The following is a 19667-nucleotide window of genomic DNA, read 5'->3' as shown; positions in this document are numbered from 1 at the left end:
CTGGGAGACAAGAAAATGTACTGACTACACAAAAAAAATGGAGAAGAACATAATTTGGCCAATTAAGACAATTGCTAGTCTAGCCTCAAGAGTTTCTAAGCTTGAGGAAGAAAACAAAGTAATACATGGATAAATACAATATGGATTCTGTAAAGTTCGAACAGTAAAGTAGACCCTGACAGGTCTTGTATACCCAAGTCACAAAGAAAGCACAGCCCTAGCAGGCAGCATGTCAAATAACATGCCACCACGAAAACATGATTTCAACAAACTCTTATTAGGTGCTATTGTCCTTACTGCAGTGTTCAAAACACTGACTTGGGCTCAACTCTGCTGCCCTGTATAACACACACTTACTTTGCTCTGTGCTGTCCCTGGGCCTGCAGGTCATCAAGCCACCTCTGTGGGCTTCCTGCCCATAACCAGGGGCTGCCATCAGCCACACTTAACCCTCTCTAGGGAAACAAAGGTTTATGTGTGTGCATGTGGGGAAGAGCAAACAGGATCAGGGAGAACTGATGGAGAAGGAAGTCAAGCTGTGCTAGTGTTGGGGAGCAATCTGAGGAACAGTAGGCTGGTGGGAGACCCTTGTTTTCTACCCTACCCACATCCCCCTCTAATGCTCATCCAAAATATCTCATACTTGGTGATACCACGATGCTGTCTTTCAGCACAGCAAAAGATTCAAATAGTACCTCATATTTCTAGAAAATACTTTCACACAGGGTATTTCTGGTCAAGATAACAAAGTGTTAATGTCACTGAACAAGGCACAGGTAAAATTTATCTGCACCACATGCAAATGTTCAAGCAAGTTGCCTCCCCTGAAGACAGGAGACTACAAAAATGCTAAGAAGGACTAGAGAAGTACCCTGAAAAACATGAGGGAAAATCACAGCAGCTAACATTTGTTGTCTAGAAAATAAAGACTGAATGAACCTGACAAAAGTACGTGTAGGAATGTTAGGAATCTAACTTTCCTTTAAAGTTAGCCCCAAACCACTCTGAATCCACAGAAAACAGGTATGAAAAACAGATGCATACTGCAATGTATGCACAGCTGCTTCAGGACAGTGAGTAAAACCATGGTAAAACACAAAACTAGACAAACTAGACAGTTCTATGCTTACTGCCTTTTGCCAGTTTGCCATGGAGCAAAACCCCAGCCAACTGATTGAGGGCAAAAACTACAGTGGATCACTGGCGTCAGGTGTGAAAGTGTGGGATCTCACATAAAGCTGGGGATGGAATAATAGTTATGCCAATATTTTTTACTTATTTTAAATACAAACTTCATCAATTTTGATTTTTCTTCTTCACAAGTCTATGACTCCAGCTTTTACACCACAGAGTCTGAGACCACTTCATTATACCCAACATGGTATTTGCATTTCCCAGTACTGCAGCTCAGAACTCCCTTAGGTATTTAATCACAGCTGTATACAATCATTTCATGCTACATTCTCATTCTTGGAACAGGGAATGCCAGCATTCACAGGGTGGAAAGCCCCTTGTCTAATGTAACTAACTTGAGGTTAAGTCAGATTCCTAAAATAACCCTTCATTCTGAGACTTTTCTTTTTCCTTAGAGAAAACAGAAATTAAATATGATCAGAAATTAAATGTGATCACTAGCACTGTAATTGCCAGCAACTTGTTATTCAATACTAGAAGCTGAAATGGACTGGATTCATTAAAAATAAAACATAAAAGTAGATGTACAAAAAGATTTCCCCTTGTAAGCTGGAGATCAGCTAAGTCTTCATAATGTTAGTTATTCTCCTACTAAATATATAAATAAAATCTTTTTTTTTTAAAGGGAATAAAAACAGAAGAGGCATACAATCATACCACAGCTTCCAAAGTTTGGCTGAAAACATTAAAGAACATTCTGTCAGGTATAATTATATTTTTATCATTTTAAATCCAGCAATCGCTTTAGCACAACAGCCACCCCTACCAAGACCACAAGTGGGCTCCAGCACCGCTTCCCGTCCTGCCACACAGCAGCCTCTGGTTCAGCTCGTTTCCTGGGTCCGAGCTGGAAGCGCTCTGGAGGGAAGCACGCTCAGGCGTAATGGAAAACAAATGTCTCCTATTAATTATTAGACTAAGCTGAAAGTACCACAGAAGAGCTCTAGAAGTCCATCCAACTAAATTCCCCTTTTCCAGAAACACATAGGCTGTGAGAAGAGGCTGCTCTGACAAGAATTCAGATAAACCAGAGATGTATTTCATACTCAGACGTACAAATGCTGACCCATGGTCATCCTGCCTCTCTTTACATTCCAAGTAAAACGTGCTGAAACAGCATCGAGAACTCTAAAAGGCATTAAAACTAGAAAACAGCGACTGTAAAAGCCCAAACCCCAGCCAGCCCCACGGCAGCACGCCGCGGCACCGCCGCCTCCAGGTGCCCGGCATGTAAGAGGGCGCCGGGCTGGGCGGGCGGACACCCGGCTCCTCTCAGAGCTCCGCTCCCGGCTCGGCCCCACGGCGGCCACGGCTGGACACGGACTTCCGCGCTGGCTGGGAGAGACTGCCAGCACTGCCGCCTGCGGTCCCCCCGGGCCGGGGGTCTCTGCACACACGGGCTGACAGGACGGCGTCTTCCCGGGCGGGCTCCGCTTCGGCCCCTCGGCAGGACCGCGGCGGGCGGACCCTTCGGAGAGGCTGCACAGACCGCAACCCGCCGGGGAGCGGGCAGGAGGCAGTGCCCCTCTGTGCCCCGCGAAGGTCTCCAGCAGCCCCTTCCTAACCAGGGCACGCCGGGCCAGCCCGCGCCCCGCTCGGAACTTCGGGAGCCAGAGCACCGGGACGAGCCGGAGCCCCAGAGCGGTTTTCCTCTCTCCGCGCCGACCCTGCCCAGCAGCAACCCCCTCCCGCCCCCTCGCCGAGTTTGCCCGCCGGGCCGGAGGGGTGCGCGGCGGTACCTGGGGCAGGCGGCGGGCGAAGCGCAGCCCGGCGGTGCTGAAGGATGCCCGGCGGGCGGAGACGGCCGGCCCCGCTGACAGCGCTTCCTCCTCCTCCTCCTCTGGCTGCCGCCCGTGCCCGCCCGCCGCGCTCCGGGGCCGCTCCCCCCTCGGCTCCGCGACAGGGAGGTGCCGGGGCAGCGCCGCGCCGCCACACGGCCCCGCCGCCCGGCACAAAGTTTGTGCGGCGCAGCCCGGGGCGGCGGCTCCGCTCGGCGCTCAGCCCGGCCGGGGGCCGCGGCCACTTCCTCTTCCTCCGAGCGGCGGCGCCGAGCCCCGCGCCCAGCCCGAGCCCGGGCAGCCGTGAGGGCAGCGCCGCTTCCCGCCCGCTCCCGCGACACGGCCCGAAGGCGGATTGCTCCGCCCGCCGGCCAGGGCGGGAAGTCCCCCGTGCACTGCCCGCCTTAGCCCACACCCCGGCCCAGGCACGGCTCCCCCATGTTCCCCCCCATCATCGCTGATGATACAAACTGGGAGGAGTGGCCGGTACCTCCGAGAGCTATGTGGCCCTTCAGAGGGACTTCGATAGGTTGGAGAGTTGGGCAGAGAAGAACCTTCTGAAATTCAGCAACGTCAAATGTAGGGCCCTGCACCTGGGGAGGAATAAGACCCAGACACCAGTACAGGCTGAGGGCCAACTTGATGGAAAGCAGCTGTACAGAGAAGAACCTGGGGGACAAGCAAATGTCCATGACCCAGCAGTGTGCTCTTGTGGCCAAGATGGTCAATGGAATCCTGGGATGCATTAGAAAGAGCATTGCCAGCAGGTCGAGGGAGGTGATCCTGCCCCTCTACTCAGCCCTTATGAGGCCACATCTGGAGTGCTGTGTGCAGTTCTAGGCTCCTCAGTACAAGAGAGACATGGAGCTCCTGGAGCAGGTCCAACAGAAAGCTACAAAGCTGGTCAAAGACCTGGAGAATCTCTCTTACAATGAAAGGCTGACGGAGCTGGGACTGTTCAGTCTCGAGGTGACTGAGAGGGGGCCTCATTAATGTGTATAAATATCTAAAAGCTGGGTGTGAAGAGGATGGAGCCAGGCTCTTCTCGGTGGTACTAACCCCTAGGACAAGAAGCAATGGGCAGAAACTGATGCACAAAAGTTTCTGTATTGTGCAAGTGGCTGCATGCTGGAACAGATTGCTCAGAGTCTGTGGAGTCTCCCTCACTGAAGATATTCAAGAACTGTCTCGATGCAATCCTGTGCCATGAGCTCTACGATGACCCTTCTTGAGCAGGGAGGTTGGACCAGATGACCCACTGTGGTGCCTTCCAACCTGGCACAGAGTTGGTACTCTGTGACTCTGTACTACAGCTGTGCTCCTTCCCCTCTGCCCCCAGCCAGCATAGGCTTAGTGCTTTCAGCTTCCGCACTGTCGAGCCAGAGCTGGGGTCACACAGTGGAACAGGTCTTCTTATGCCCAGAGCCTTGCATATCTCTTTTCAACATGCCTGTTCTCTCAGATGGTGGCAAGCCCTCCCAGCTCCAGGTCAAATGAGTTCAGCTCACTCAGCCTCTCCTTGCAGGACACATGCTCCAGCCCTAGCCTTGGTGGCCCTCCACTGAACTTGTCCCAGCTTGTCAGCAGGATTCTGAGAGGGGAATGACACATCTGGACACAGCATATGGTCTAGAAGGGCCCTAATGAGTGCCAAATAGGATCATCATTTTTTCCGAGCTACTGGCATGCTGTTACCTTTGTTGATTATGGTCAGCTTATTGCCTACTAACAGAGCTGCCACTCAAACAGGCAGTTCCCAGTCTGGATCTGTGCAAGGTATCCTCCCTTTCCAGAGGCTGAATGTTTGTCCTTGTTAAACTTCAAAAAGTTCATGCTGGCCTGTTCTTGAGCTTCCCAAGTCCTTTTGGACAGCAGCCCAGCCCTGAAGCTTGTCAACAGCACCCCCAATATGCAGTCACGTGCAAACAGTGGATCCTGTCATCTCCTCCAGGTCCTTGAAAAAGATGTAAAAATACAACAGGCCTCCCCTTGGTATTGCCCTCCAGGCAAAGTGCAACCCATTAAACTGCAACTGTCTGACCCCAGCCATGCAACAAGGTTTTTACCCACCTAGCTGTCCACCCATCCAGACTGCAGAATCCTAAGCACATTCAAAAATAGCATGGGAACCAGTGCCAAGCACCTTACTAAAGTTGCCATGGCATCCACTACTATCCCCATGCCTGCAAATGCCTACATTTTATCAAAGGCGGCAAGCAGTTGGTAAGGCATGATGGCACCCTTTCTAGACGTGACGTATACAAAAGCAAGTCTGTTCCAAGGGGACTCAATGATTTTAGCAGGGACTGATTTCCTCATGGTTCCCCAAAGTTGTCCTTCTTGCCTTTTCTGGAAATGGCCTTGCTTTAGTTAATTGTGGACTATCCTCACCCCACTCTCCTTCCTGTCACTCGTACACACCGCAAAATACAGCCACTCTCGAGGCATCAATCAGCTCTTCTCAGCACCCTCAGACGCAGCCCAGAACCCCAGCCCAGCCCAGGCAGATTTGTACAGGTCAAGTTCTCAGAAGAATCCCTCTCTTGATCCTCATCCATTGCTGGCAGCTTTTTGCTTGCTTGAATCTTCCCTCTAAGCACATGGGTCAGGTCATTGAGGCAAAAGCAGCTCTGAGTACCTCAGACTTACCTGTATCTGGATTCAAGAGGCCTACATGTTCCTTGTTCAGCCTCTTACTGTTCACAGAGGTTTTTTGAGAGCAACATGAGATTCCACAAGCCCTTCTGTGTGTCAACACCGTCCTTATGTGCTTTGACAACATTTCTGTAACTCCTTCACCATAACCTGTTCTTGCTTCCACCCTGATAGTTTTGCAAGGAAGTCCAATCAGGTGTTCCCTGCTTGGCTTAGCTGGTATCCCAATTCATCAAGATGGCTTCCTATTTGGATGTGTCACTCTTGCATCAGAAAAAGGCTCCCATTAAAAATCTGCCTGCTTTCCTATGCTCCCTTCACTTTCAAAGCTGCCTCCTATTTATCAGTTCTCCAAATAAGCTGAAGTTTGCTCTCTGAAGTCCAAGAACTTGCAGTCCTCGCTCCCTTCAGGATCTTGAGCTCCACTGTAAGACCATGACCACATCCAGAGTTTCTATTACTGCATTTCTAAACAATTTTTCCTTGTTAATGGACATCCATGGCCCTGGCTGGCCCATTCAGTGTATCTACCACAATGGTTTTCTGAAATCTGCAAGGTTGTTTCCATCCCATCCAGCTGTCAGGAAAGACTAACCCCTCTCCAAGAATCAGGATTTGTGACCCAGAGATGTCACTGAGTTGCTATTTTAATCAACCTTCATCATGAGTAGCTAACCTGTAATCCACCATCACCCTCAGTAGTCACTCCTTTGAGCCTTAGCGTTCTGGACCAGCCTGTTGTCCATCCAAGAGCTCCATACACTTCAGCTGCTCTTTTTACAGAGTGAGCAACCCTCCATCCTCATCTTTCCAGTAGTTCTAGAAATCCATGTATCCATCCTAAATGTTGTACTTGTGAACCAAGTCTGGAACTTTGTGTACCACCTGTTATTGTACTTTCCCTTATTAGGACAAAAGCCTGTTCAGCAACTCCTAAAACACCCCTGATTAACACAGAAACTGCCTGAAGTCCTCGTGCTCAGCAGGCACGACTACATTTGCTATACATGGTCCACTTAAGAATCTCTCTCCCTACTGTGCAGGTGCATAAACAAAATTAATTTATGTAAAAATATATAAGCAAATGCTACACTGGCACCTCAATTCCTTCTTTACTGCAGAACATTTCTGTATTAAGTGCTGCTATTGTGATGGATAAAATCTATTTGAAAGCACTGCCCCCACTTTTTCCTCAAGTGCTATGAGGGAACAAAAAGATCTCTCCAGTGGCCTTAAGTCCTCCTAAAGCACAACTATCACCATTAGTGAGCAGTCAGTAGCCAAAAGCATAACATCAAAACATTTGGAAATGAGGAATCAAGTTACTTCACCACCACTGAACTACGAAGCAAACACTACCAATGCATTTTGTCTGGGAACTTTACCCATCTCCTTTTTCTATTTCCTTCTGTGTATTTTGGTTTTATCCTCTCCATTTCTTTTAATTATACACACAGTTTTTCCTCTTTCCTTGTCCCTTGTCATTTTTCCTCCACTCATTAGTTTCTCTGTCTTTCTGACCATGTGAGAAAGCAGCATGCAGTCCCATCAGGGTGCCGCGTAATTGAGCTGTTTTTCTAATACTACTGTTAAAGCATATGGGCGAAGGATTGCTAAGTGTATAGGAAGATGCGAAAGTGCAGCCTTCCCTGTACTGTAAACACATCAGGTCATAGATGGCTCCAGAAGGAGCATCCTAGGCACCAGAGCTTGCTGACACCATGGGTAATGCAGATCTACACCTTGGGGGTTGAATTGAAAGGATGTCTGACAACACTGAAGACTCTTACTGATGCAGTCTTCTCACATAAAGGAACATCAACACTAGAAAAACAACATTCCTAGATGTCTGTAGATTGTTATGAAGTAGCAGTCCTGTACACATGAAAAGTGTTTCAAATTAGTGTTTACAGTGGGTCAGATAGTACAAACCCAGGCACTACAAAACATCTTTCCATTGCCCACTTCAAAGTCATGCATCAGACATGTCTGCAAACTTAACAGGGATCAGATACGAGGTGTTTTGATGCACCAGTTTCAACCTGGAACTCTTCTATTCCAGCATTAAATACATAACCCATTATGTCATTCCTGCACTTTTTATTAGAGGCAAATTTGAATTAAAAGTTGGTTCCGTAGGATTTTTGCCATTAAGACATTTTCCTTTGACTACAAGAGTATATTTGAGAAGCAGCAGATTGATTACCAAGATAGACACCTCTACTATCACCTATTTCGGTGTGCCAACACTGAAATTCAACAAAACAAAGATGGTTCAAGTGCCTGGTATCAAGGCATGTAAGTTGAAGCATAGCACAAAATCTAAACTGATGCTGTACATCTAAACTATTGTTTCTAGACTACCACTGTAAGAACTTCAGAATTCAGTTCTGGCTCACTAGTATTCATATATTCTTTTTAATATGCACTTTTGCCATATTTTGAAATTATTTGCCTCTTTCAGACCATGTTGGTACAGATTTGATAAGATATGATCTAGAATTTATTTTATCAGTAATAGCTATTTCACATGGTACTCCAAGAACAGGCAACACTATTTCCATAAGAAATCTGATCAACTTGAAAAAAACCTAAACAAGCATCCTAGACATTTCAGAGTTGTGGTATGCATATCTATACATATATATATACGCACAGTCACACACAAATACCTATCTGCAGAACAATAAACTACTGCAAAGCACAAGTGACTTGGTAATTAAAAGGTAAAATACTGCTCTAACAACTATTTAACTACAAACAACTGAAGTACCTGCTTTAATCAACTGTAAGATGTTGCCCCTAGACACTCCATTAGGGAATATTAGTTTACGTTAGGAGTTAAAAAGCGCTTTGATACGTTTTATTTCTGTGTCTAGCCAGCGTAATCTCTTTTGTAAATCCCCACATTTAGCAGTGCAGAGCTCCACAACCTCCTGTATCACAAGCAGGAGTGATCATGTTTTCCATTTGCACTTTGTAGTCTTAGGTGCAGCTGGGTAAGGCAAGTTCAATGTAGGTGTAAATTGCTACCGGTAGGGCACTGAATAATTCAGCTTGACCAAATATCTGTACTTACTTTGGCCTAGGCAGAGATTATTACATATTGTGAAAAGCAGCATGAAATCACATCACAGCATTTCTCTCTTGTGCAAGGTGTTTCTAGTTATGCGACTAAATAACCCCTTGCTTGGCTATTCCAAGCATTATTTGAGCAACTAATTGGAAAGATACACACAGGTGCAAAGCAAAGATATTCATTTATTGTTTTGCATGACACTCAGTGCAATGCCAGTTGCTGTTATTTTCACTACAAAGTTAGACTCCAGCGTCCAAATTAACCATATCCCATTTTTCTGGTTTTTGCAGTTGTGTGAAAAATATTTAAAGATCATTGAGAATAAAATGTGTTTCCTCTGTCAAAAAGCAAGAGACACCTGCAACATCACACTGAACAGGATTTGGCAAAACTTAAGTTACTTCTGACTAACTCCTGTTAATCAAAAACAGATACCAAAATATCAGTAAAGAAAATTAGTTTTGTTATTTACCTACCATTCTGCAAAAGCATGTTTAGGATCTAATGAATTTTTTATTAACAAGACAAAATAAGAAAGAAAATACAAAATGAGAAAAACTAGGCTCCATTTGAGGTAGACAAGTCATTTAGCATATTTTCCTCATTTACTGTTAGTTAGTTTCAGATCACCAGTGCAAATTGCTGTGAAACATCTTAATTACCCAAGGATCAGACCTTTTTCTTACTTGTTGAGATACCTCATTTTTGATGTCTAGTTTTTATTTTGGGCCCTGTAGTAGAAAGTACCTCTGTCTTACCAATGTCAAACACATCATCCCCCCTGTACTCATTTCCATTTCCACCTCAGTTGGTAGAAAATGGTATGACCGCTAGGAAAAACAATTCCTTTAGTTTTGCACAATTCCTTAGTGCCAAGCAACCTGCCACTGTGGCAGCTCCAAGAAAGAATCTGCAATTGTCTGACCCATGTCTGGTTCCGATTTGTTTTTCCAAGACTCTTGCACTCTCAAGGTCTTGAATGTCTTGTAGTTTTCAACATTTGAGTCTTCAACAGGCTGAAGGACTCAAGACACAGAGGTGATGATAAGCTTGAGTGGAAATAAAAAGTTTCAATTTTTGATGAACTCTTTACTTATTGCAAAGTAATTATGTCATCAGGTGTTATTCAGAACTAAGCCATAGCTTCTCCGTAACGAGGAAAACTGCCTCCAAATCTGAAGGAACTCAGACAGACTAGAAAGCTCTGGAGAAGTTGGATCTATACTGCTGCTAAAGAGAGAATCAGACCAGTCCCCGGCTGCTAATGGTGATGGTGATATAACCCTTTCTGCCCAAGCAGCAGCAGCAGCACACAACCTAACCTTTGCTCAGAAGCAGAAGCTACTTATGCCTTTCCAGGGTTCCAGAAGATGGAGGCAGCCTGTGCCTCTGACTAGCTCAAAATTTTAGCCCAATTAGATATTTAAAATAGCTCATATTTTATTTCCCAAGAAGAGTGACTTCAACAGGAGTTCTACCGCTAGAGCATTTTAATGGCACAGGACAATATCTTTATATTTCTTATTATTAAAGTGCTTCTATTGCTCATTTGTCAGCAACTACTAGGGAGCTGCAGAGGCTGGGTATAATTACGGACCAGTTTTCTGTTTGGAAGCTCTTTCTGAAAGGTGCTTTCTGTACTCTTGAAACTTAAAATACACTTATGGCCATAAATTTCTGAAGACTACACATAGTTATATAACAATATGTGGACGTAATTTTGATGTGATCAGTATCTGACAGGATATGCCTGTGTAGAGCAAGAGGAAAGCTGTGGCTACATTGAAGAATTACTGACAGTATATTTAATTCATCCCTATTTATTTCACCTTTCTTGAATGTTTCAGTACACACCTGACAGATAACACAGATTTCACATTCTCATCTCATTAATAACTTTGGTTAAATCCAAGCTGTAGAAGAACCTTCAGAAACAAGAGACATATGTCCCCGAATGGCTGCATATAGAAGACCACTGTCCAGAGACTGAGATTTACTGCTGTATCAAGTTGGCACTAAAGCTGCTCTTGCTCTATGTCATGAGAACAGTGGCCAGATTTTCCTTGTCATAAGGGCCAGTCTAGCAAGCATTAGAGAAGCTATGACCTGTTTCAGATTACATTCCATGAGCTGTTTCTCTTGCACAGGTGCTTCAAAAACCTGCAAGTGAAAGCTCTCTATAAAAGGTCAGCTAGTTACAAGCCAGTGCAGAAGGCACAGACTTCATGTTAACAAGAAACACTAAATTACTGAAGGAGCTGGAATATATGCCTTTTCCTACATTAAGATATCCAGACTAAGCACTGCTTAGCACCATCAGTAAGGAATTAGATATGTACTCATACATATTTCTGTTTCTTGAACATTCCGGACTATAAACCAATCAATGCATCTTTCCATTTCTCCATTGCATTAAGCTAAATCACATATAAAGGAAAGTAATTTTTGGAACTTTTGAAGTTTTAGATTTCCACCTACCAGATACTTGGTGCCCAAATGTGTTAGTGAGGTCAGCTGAGATTCTCATTTGAACAGATTTCACTAATATAAAAAAGGACTAGACAACCAGGCTTTAAATAATGCAAAAATTAATGAAATTTTTACAAAGTGTTAAACAGTCTATTATCTTTGTAGTAGACGGATAGGTAAAATACACCCCAGAAAAATACTATTCCACAAATTTCACAGAATCATAGAATATCCTGAGTTGGAAGGAAACCACAAGGATCATCAAAATCCAACTCCTGGCCCTGCACAGGACAGCCCAAAGAGTCACATCATGTGCCACAGAGCACTGTCCAAACGCTTCTTGAACTCTGACAGGCTTGGTGCTGTGACCACTTCCCTGGGAAGCCTGTTCCAGTGCCCAACCACCCTTTGGGTAAAAAACCTTTTCCTAACATCCAACCTAAACCTCCCATGACACAGCTTCATGCCATTCCCTTGGGTCATATCAATGATCACCACAGAGATCACTGTGTGTCCTTCCACTTCCCCTCCTGAGGAAGTTATAGACTGCTATGTTCCAATGGCAAAACAGGGACTAGATTAGACAAAAGACTAATGGGTCACTATCTTAAAGTTATGAACACCTGATTCTAGCCTTGTTTGTAATAACTTGTGGAAAGAATTTGCTCGTTACCATCTGAATAGATACAGTCCTAGGAATTTCAGTACTTAATGCAAAGATCTGAAAATTAATGAAAAAGTAAGTTGTAATGAATTCATCCTTTCTGCAAACTTAGGATCTCACACAAGTTGCACATGAACTGTGTATTCCAAGTGCGTTATTTTATACACCAGAAGTATCACTGCGGCCTGAACAACTCTACTCTAAGTTTTCTTTAAACTTCTCAGACCTAGAAGTATTCAAACAGTGCTTCACCCTCCCCAGTAAAAAGTGTAAGGCCCTTTTCAGGTATCTTTGTTGTGTAACTGGATCAAGTATAGCTAATAAGATGAAGTTTGACAAAAGAGAAAGTGAACAAGAACCACAATCTAACCCAGACTCCTAAGAAGCAGTATAAAGAATGAGTATCAAAGAGCACTTTCTACTCTAGATCCAACTAGAAGTAACAGGGCAGGACAAGAATAGCCTGCTCTGAAGAGACTCAGTTATCAAGAGAAACGCATGAGTGGAGTAGCTACAGAATAGTTTCAGATTTTGAAAACTGTAAAACCATACCGTTCTAGGCAGTTCCGTTATAGAAGTGATTTTGAAAGTGATTTCAGCATTCAGAACCTTGGGACACCAGAGACAGAAAGCCAATGGTGTTGAAGAGAAGGTGCTTGAGCACATGACGAATTAACAAAGCAAGTAGCATTCGAATAAGATAAATGTGGACTCTATACTCATCAGCGTTTCCATATGGACACAAAACATGAACTTGTCTGATGTTATCTGTGCACTTGTACTAATAAATAAATATTTTAAGTTGACCAACTTTCTGCAACTGCAAAGGTTGGTATTTTCTGCACTATTTTACTTTTCTGGGATGGTAAGGTGAAAAACCTGCTACAAGTCTTTAGAAACCTTACTCTGCCATGCAAAGCACCTGGGAAACAGTATTTGAAAAATAAAACCATTAAGTTTCATCCTTGACCTTACAATTAAGTATGTTTTTTAAAATATATCCTTGTTATAAGTAACAAATACAGTAAGAAAACTAATGGCATTTGTAACTAATTACAGCATTTCATTTTCCCCACTAGCTCCACCTCTTTGTTACTACATATGAAGTGCAACACACAGGTTAAAAGAGCAGATAACAAGACTCCTAAAATTTAGTATCATAAAAATCTAGTTTGCAAACTTCAGTTTCCTAACATGTTAAAAGACTCTGAAGTTTAACTCTCCATGTTATTTAATTCAGGTGAAAGTAAATCAAACTTTGTTCTCGAGTAAGGCAAGACAGAGATTCTCTCTGTTTCCCACAGAGCCTTGCCAGGGGCACTTAATGGGCATCTCAGCCAATCCCCTTAACTGCTCCTGTCCTTAAACTAAGACAGAATTCTGTTTCTAATTAGGTTTGAGACATTTGCTTTCCAAGTTGAAAAGCATTCTTTCCAAAATAACTAACAGTACTATAATACAATTCTGTGTCATCCTTAGCTTGTACATATGTGAGGGAACAGACACAGAAACATGAATTTCATAGTTTCTGAAGCTGCATGTTACAAGCCAAGCAGGCTGGTTTGAGATAATACATCATTTGCTGCCAAAACACGGACCCCTGCCACTTGGATTAAGAGACCACTCTAGTAGCTTGGAACAGACCTGTTGCCAAAACTCAAAGCTTCAAAATGACGTCAGGAATCATCATTGGCTACGTATGTCCCCTACATTTTTTATAACAATCTTATTCAGACGATATCTCATCATATACATGAGAAGTTTCCTGACTTAGGTTGTCCTGTGGCCTCAGGAGCTGCTTCTAGTTCTGCATACAGGAATATTTTTGGCTGCTTAGGCAGCATGTACACTGTACTTGAAACTACTATATTCACAACAGACAATGAGTACTTCTGGAAAACTCTAGGTATAAATACATAGTACTATCTACTACTGCTTTCTTTTTAGGCAGTTCCATCACAGGGTTGGGTTTTTTATACAGAATTTAAATTCTTTTCAGAACATTGAGTATGGCAAAAAATCCGTTAAAGAATCCCAATCATCCATGAAAGAATTTTGCTTCATAATTTCATTTTTTAATTGGGTTTTTTTTTTAAGTAACAGCTTTGTTGCAAGTTAATGGATTGCTATTTAGGTTAAAGCATTACTAAGTCTGTAAAGCAAGGATCAAAACATATTGGAGTCATACAACAAATGTTGTGCATTTTATGACATTGTGGCAAAATACTCTAGTACAGCCTGCCTTTGTATTCTCTTCAATATATACCAAAAGGAAGAATAAAAGATCAAAACCTGAGCAAAACAACCTACTAGAAGCTGAGTGTGTTCTCAAGGATCTGTTTTCTTGCCCTTTTACTCTTCCATTTAGAGACAGGTTTCCAATAACGATGTACAATAATGAATTAGACAAAATTTGATCTGGGCATGTACAGAAGCTCTTAACTAAGATTGTTTATTTTTAATATGTTTATATGTTTATTAACTAAGATTGTTAAATGTAGAAACTCGGCAAAAATACTACTTTAATTTTTTAACTTCTTTAGTGGTGTTTCTATAATAACAAGATAAGCGAATATGTAAGTGAACCTTTTTTTTTTTAGTCTATTCACTGTTGGCTTCATAATACTGTCATAAAACGTCATTTATATTGGAAAATGTCACCCAAGAAAGCAAACATTTCATAGAGATCACAGTTCCCTAGGGAAAGCAGACACAGCAACAGAAAATTAAATTATCTACAATTTCTGCTGGATAACCAACTCTCCTCCTCCAACCAACCTAGAGGGATCTGGTCCTAGGAAACACTGAAAACAGCAGGTAACACTGAGCACTGGTAGCACTGAGTTCCCATTCATTGCCAGTGACTGTGTTCCATTTACAAGAACAGAGAGACCAGGAATGAGTACCCAGTTTAAAGAAGTGGTCCATGTTCTTACTCATTTTAACCCCACCTCTGTAAAAAAGGGAACAAAGAAGGTAGCTAAATGAGTACCTTCTGAATATACTGAGTTTTGAGTATCTCTTAACGGGCTTTAACTGTTGTGTATTTATCAAATTCTTGGGATTGCAGAATAAACTAGACTTACCTGAAAGCAGAACAGGGGACCAAAGCCTTTTCTGACTCATATCCTTTTGAAATACTGTCAAGTTCATTTAAGGATTTATTTGTAAGCACTGTACAAATAAAGAGAGGAACTGAAAAGAGTTACGAATAAGCTGACAAAAATTTTTCAGCTATGGAATACATCAGTGGTTTAAACTTTCCAGTCCTGTTTCCCTATGAGTGCCCAGTTCTATCCTGTTGACACACTCGGAACCAGTGTCAAAACTGCTCACAAACCCTGCCTTTTTGCCAAACCCACGACAACTCATAACACAACCTTTGGCAATCTTACGAAGTGCTCTCACTGCATTTCTTACAGCTGTACTTTTTAACCCAGAAATTAACTAGTCTACAACAAGAACTGCTATATTCTGCGATGGACAGCTTTTATTGTAAAAAGGCAGACCGTAGTGTTGCCCAAGAGAAAGGTTTTTTAAATTAACAGTATTTGGCTTCTGTTAGCTTCATGCCCCACCTGCTGGCTCACGACTAAATGACAGTGTGACACTTTCTAAAGAAGTCACATGCCTATTATTCTGTCACCAGTAGGTAGCTCTCTGCTGTCATGGCAACTGGTACCATTCTGCTAGAAGATGGACTGCACAGCTGGGTCCACCACAGCATGAAGATTAACATGCAGAAATAGAACCGAGACGGTTATAAACCAGATACTAGCCAGACTTATCTCACTGAAGTATTACAAAGCATAATGTGAATAAGAAATGTTACAAAAACAATGAACTCCTCGTGTATCTTTAGCCTGTAAGAATTCCTACACCTTCATCTGCACCCAGCTCAGTCACCATACTGTGTTATGTTCAGGTATGGTTTCTCAAAAACACATCAAAGAGTCTAGAAGAGACAGAAGTCAGGGCTTATAATGCAAAAATATTTCAGTCTTGTTTATTTGAAAATGCTCTTCGGAAGAACAGTTTTAAAACTTATTTTAAAGAATAAGTAACCAAACCTCATTCAGTTGAAGGAGCTCTGCTTGCAGTTAGTGCTGACGTGACTGACGTTAGGACCTGCTTAATAATTTGAAAAAACATGAATAAGGGCCATTTTAGAAGCAGATGTGCTTCATCACATTCATCCCTCCCAAGCTGAGGGAAATGGAATCAGTAGACAACTGCTCAGTAGTGCTGAGACATAAAATGTTTCTGTAGTGGCCTTGAGTTTACACAGAAGCCTAGAAAATGTTCTTTCCCTGGACATAGAAGAATTCGCTGAAGTGTCAGTTCCAGGATTATGTTTTATTTCAATCTACTGACTCAACAGCTCAAGACTTCTGAACCTCTTCCAGATATTCCTGCACGGAATTAACTGCCTAAAACGCTGTTTTTAAAAGCTGAACAATCAAGTTACATGTAGTAGGAGAAGTAAAAAAATCCCCTTTCAAGCTTTCTTCACCCCGGTAGCCATGTTTGGTCCTGTGTCAGTGTAAGAAAGCAGGCTTTGGTGTGAGCTATCACACAGCACAGCAGCTCCCCATCTTCTGGCAGACTGGTGTTCTGAAGTGCTGTGCACCTTACTGAGTTCCCCAGAAACCACAGCAGAACAAAGCTCATCAGCCCAGACTTCACAGTCTACTAACAGGCAACATAGCACTAAAATATAATTTCTGAAACTCCACCACTATTGATTCTATCTTACTTTGAAAAATCTGCTTTTAAAACCTGTTAACTTTGCGCTTTTAATTAATTAAACTACCCAAGACAACCTAAGAAAACAAGTAATTTCAGAGTCTGTCCGTCTTCTAAGTCAGGGGATATCTAGTGCAACAGTGAGATAAGCACAACTGACAATTCAGGTTTTATAAATACTGTAACATTCAAAGAAAAAGACCAGACAGACTTATTTCACTGTCAAAAACAGATGAAGTCTAGCACTTACAAGAAGCGTCTTATCAATAAAGATCTGTGTCCTGGTTTGGGCTGAAGTAGTTATTTTCTTTGCAGTGGCTACCATGGGGATATGTTTTGGATTTGTGCTGAACACAATGTTGATAATATAGAGATGTTTTTGTTATTGGTGAGCAGGGCTTACACAGAGCCAAGGCTTTTTATGCTTCTCATACTGCCATGCTAGCAGAGAGACTGAGGGTGCACGTGAGGTTGGAAGGAGACACAGCTGTGACACCAACTGACCAAGGGCATATTCCATACCATGTTACATCATGCTCAGTATAAAAAGTGGAGAGGGAAGGAGGAGGAAGGGGGGAACATTTGGAGTGATGGTGTTTGTCTGCCCAATAACCATTATGCACTGGAGATGGCTGAACAGCTGCCTGCCCACAGGGAGCAGTGAATTCCTTCCTTGTTCTGTTTTGCCTGTGTGCATGGCTTTTGCTTTTCTTTATCTCAATCCACGAGTTTTCTAGCTGAGACCCTAATTCTCTCCCCAATCCTGCTGGTGGGACAGCAAGTGGTACTTGATTGTTGGCTGGGGTTAAACCAAAACATCCTATTTCTGCAACCCATTTCCTTAGAAGAAATTCAGTAAACGAGCTGCTTAACTATGTATAAAGATATCTATTCTAGTGCAAGTAGAATCAGGAGTACCAAGCAAGCAATCTCATTTAGCTGGGTAAAAATCATCAAGATGGCTGGGCCCAGAAAATGTTGGTGAATGGAGTTGCATCCAGCTGGTCAGCTCCCGAGAGCTCAGTATTGAGGCCAGTCCTGTCTAATATCTTTACCAATGATCTAGATGAGATCAGTGCACCCTCAGTGGGTTGCAAAAGACATGAAGTTGGGCAGAAGCGCTGACCTGCTGGAGGGCAGGAAGGCCCTGCAGACGGATCTGGAAAGGCTGGACTGATGGTCCAGTTTTAGGAGTTTCAACAAGGCCAAGTGCTGGATCCTGCAACTGGGTCACAAGAAACTGCACGAAACACTACAGGCTTAAGGAAGAGTGGATGGAAAGCTGCATGGCAGAAAAAGACCATCTGGGCCACCCATCATGCTGGGCACCTCAGCCTCAAGCTGTCATTAGAGTTCAGAGAGCCCATAGAGCTATAGCTGCAGAGACACTGGGGCTGCAAAGGACATGCCAACGGGGAAGTTGGTCCTCAGCTAGAAGTGAGAGCCTCCTTCAGGACTCAACCCCCTCCGGGCTCACACCCCCACTCCACCCCCCAAAGGTAAGTGAAAAATCCTAACAATAGTGGTAATTCACCAATGGCCATGACTCCAGAGGGCCAGTCACCCCACACTGCCAAACACTTATTCAACATCTCTTGTCTTTCTTTACAGTGCCAGACTAGAGTCAAGCTCAACAGGCTCCTTTCCCCACTGATTCCAAGCCCGTTCCTTTGGCTGTGGTTTTGCTGGATAGTAGATAGGTACAGTGCATGCATGTCACCAATTAATGATGAAGCACTTGGCTAGGTATCAAACATACTTCTGTGTGCCCCTTTTCCAGGTTAAGGTAGCCCATCCACCCTGGTCAAAATTGGTAAAATCTTGTCCAAAACTGATGGTACGTGTTATGTGACACGTCATGATACAACCCCAAACTGACATTATGTGACAATGCCTGCAATTCCCCTAGATAGTACTGACATCATCACAGTGGTCACTGGTATGGTTCCCACTGTGCAGCAGGTTATAATTGGCAGTTTGGCATCTATCAAATTCACTATAGAGGGGGCTATGGCCAACCATCACCTGCATCAGGGTCTGGTACTGACATGTCTGACCTGGCTCTACACCCTCTGGGCTGCAACCAGCGTGGAGCCTGATGGCAGCAGCTCACAGAGGTCAACTCTGGCATGCCTGACCATCCTGTGGGGGTTGCATCAGTTTTAGCAGCACTATCCTCCAAGCTGCTCACTCTACCCAGCTTTTCCATCCCATGGGTCAGGGCGTGGTGGCTTGTGACATGATCACCATTTGTTTCACTTGAGATATTATCAAGTGGGCAGCAAATGCCAAATGCCCCTGATAGGGAAGGAGCAGCTGTAATTCCCACACAGCAAAGATCAACTCAGTTACCCCTAAGGGCATCCACTGTGACCACAGAAAGATACAACCTCTGTACCTCAGCCCAGTTAGCAATCATAGTCCCTTCTTAACAGAGTAGTAGATTACTCCTACCCTTTTCCTGTGCTTTATTGAATTTCTTTGCCTTGACACTTAGAGCACTGGGCAGAAATCACATTGCATCAGCACCTGCCCCAGGCCTTCGTGATGCTTTAACAGTTGGATTCCCCTGCTCCGCATCAGTTCTTAGCTGGCTGCCAGGCTGCAGCTGAGGCAGGGCTGAACATGAGCCAGCAGTGTTTCCAGGTGGGAAGAGCATCCTGGTTTCTATCACAAAGATAAGGGAAGCAACTGTGTCCCCATACTGGGCTCTAGTGAGGCCACATATTGATACTGTGTTGTTTTGGATTCCTCACGACAAGAAAAACAATGAGTCACCACGGCATGTCTAGAAAAGGGCAAGGAAGCAGGTGACGGTCTCGAGCACAAGTCTGATGAGGAGCAGCTGAGAGAGCTGGAGTTCTTTAGCCTGGAGAAAAGAAGGCTCAGGGGAGATCTTATTGCTCTCTACAACCACCTGAAACGAGGCTGGGGGTCAGTCTCTTCTCCAAAGTAACAAGCAACAGGACAACAAGGAATGGCCTCAGGTTGTGCCAGGGGAGATTTAGTTTTGATATTCACAAAAATTTCTTCACACACAAGAGTTTTCAAGCATTGGAACAGGAGGCCCAGAAAAGTGATG

General features: G+C 43.6%; 2 protein-coding genes across 4 annotated transcripts in view; both read right to left on the bottom strand.

Annotated features, from left to right (window-relative positions):
• The window catches only part of RFTN1 (raftlin, lipid raft linker 1), a 97758-nt gene extending 94451 nt beyond the window's left edge, over positions 1-3307 (bottom strand). Inside the window, exon 1 of one of the 2 annotated variants that reach the window (XM_027723799.2) lies at positions 2934-3307. The gene's annotated coding sequence lies outside the window, so the exon portion shown is untranslated. The remainder of the gene's footprint in view (positions 1-2933) is intronic. The other variant, XM_027723797.2, reaches the window with a different exon arrangement.
• A 5561-nt stretch (positions 3308-8868) lies between these two features.
• Positions 8869-19667, bottom strand: part of DAZL (deleted in azoospermia like) — a 25797-nt gene continuing 14998 nt past the window's right edge. Inside the window, exons 16-17 of one of the 2 annotated variants that reach the window (XR_005567014.1) lie at positions 14926-19454; positions 8869-9120 (exon numbers count right to left, since the gene is read on the bottom strand). The gene's annotated coding sequence lies outside the window, so the exon portion shown is untranslated. Of the gene's footprint in view, positions 9121-11587; positions 19455-19667 lie in introns of those variants that run through there. The other variant, XR_005567013.1, reaches the window with a different exon arrangement.

This window comes from Pipra filicauda, unplaced genomic scaffold (genome assembly GCF_003945595.2).
Source record: "Pipra filicauda isolate LSUMZ 115617 unplaced genomic scaffold, ASM394559v2 scaffold84_size4826128_pilon, whole genome shotgun sequence".
Classification (NCBI taxonomy): domain Eukaryota; kingdom Metazoa; phylum Chordata; class Aves; order Passeriformes; family Pipridae; genus Pipra; species Pipra filicauda.
The sequence above is the reverse complement of the archived record's forward strand: the minus strand, read 5'-3'. Positions and strand labels throughout refer to the sequence as shown.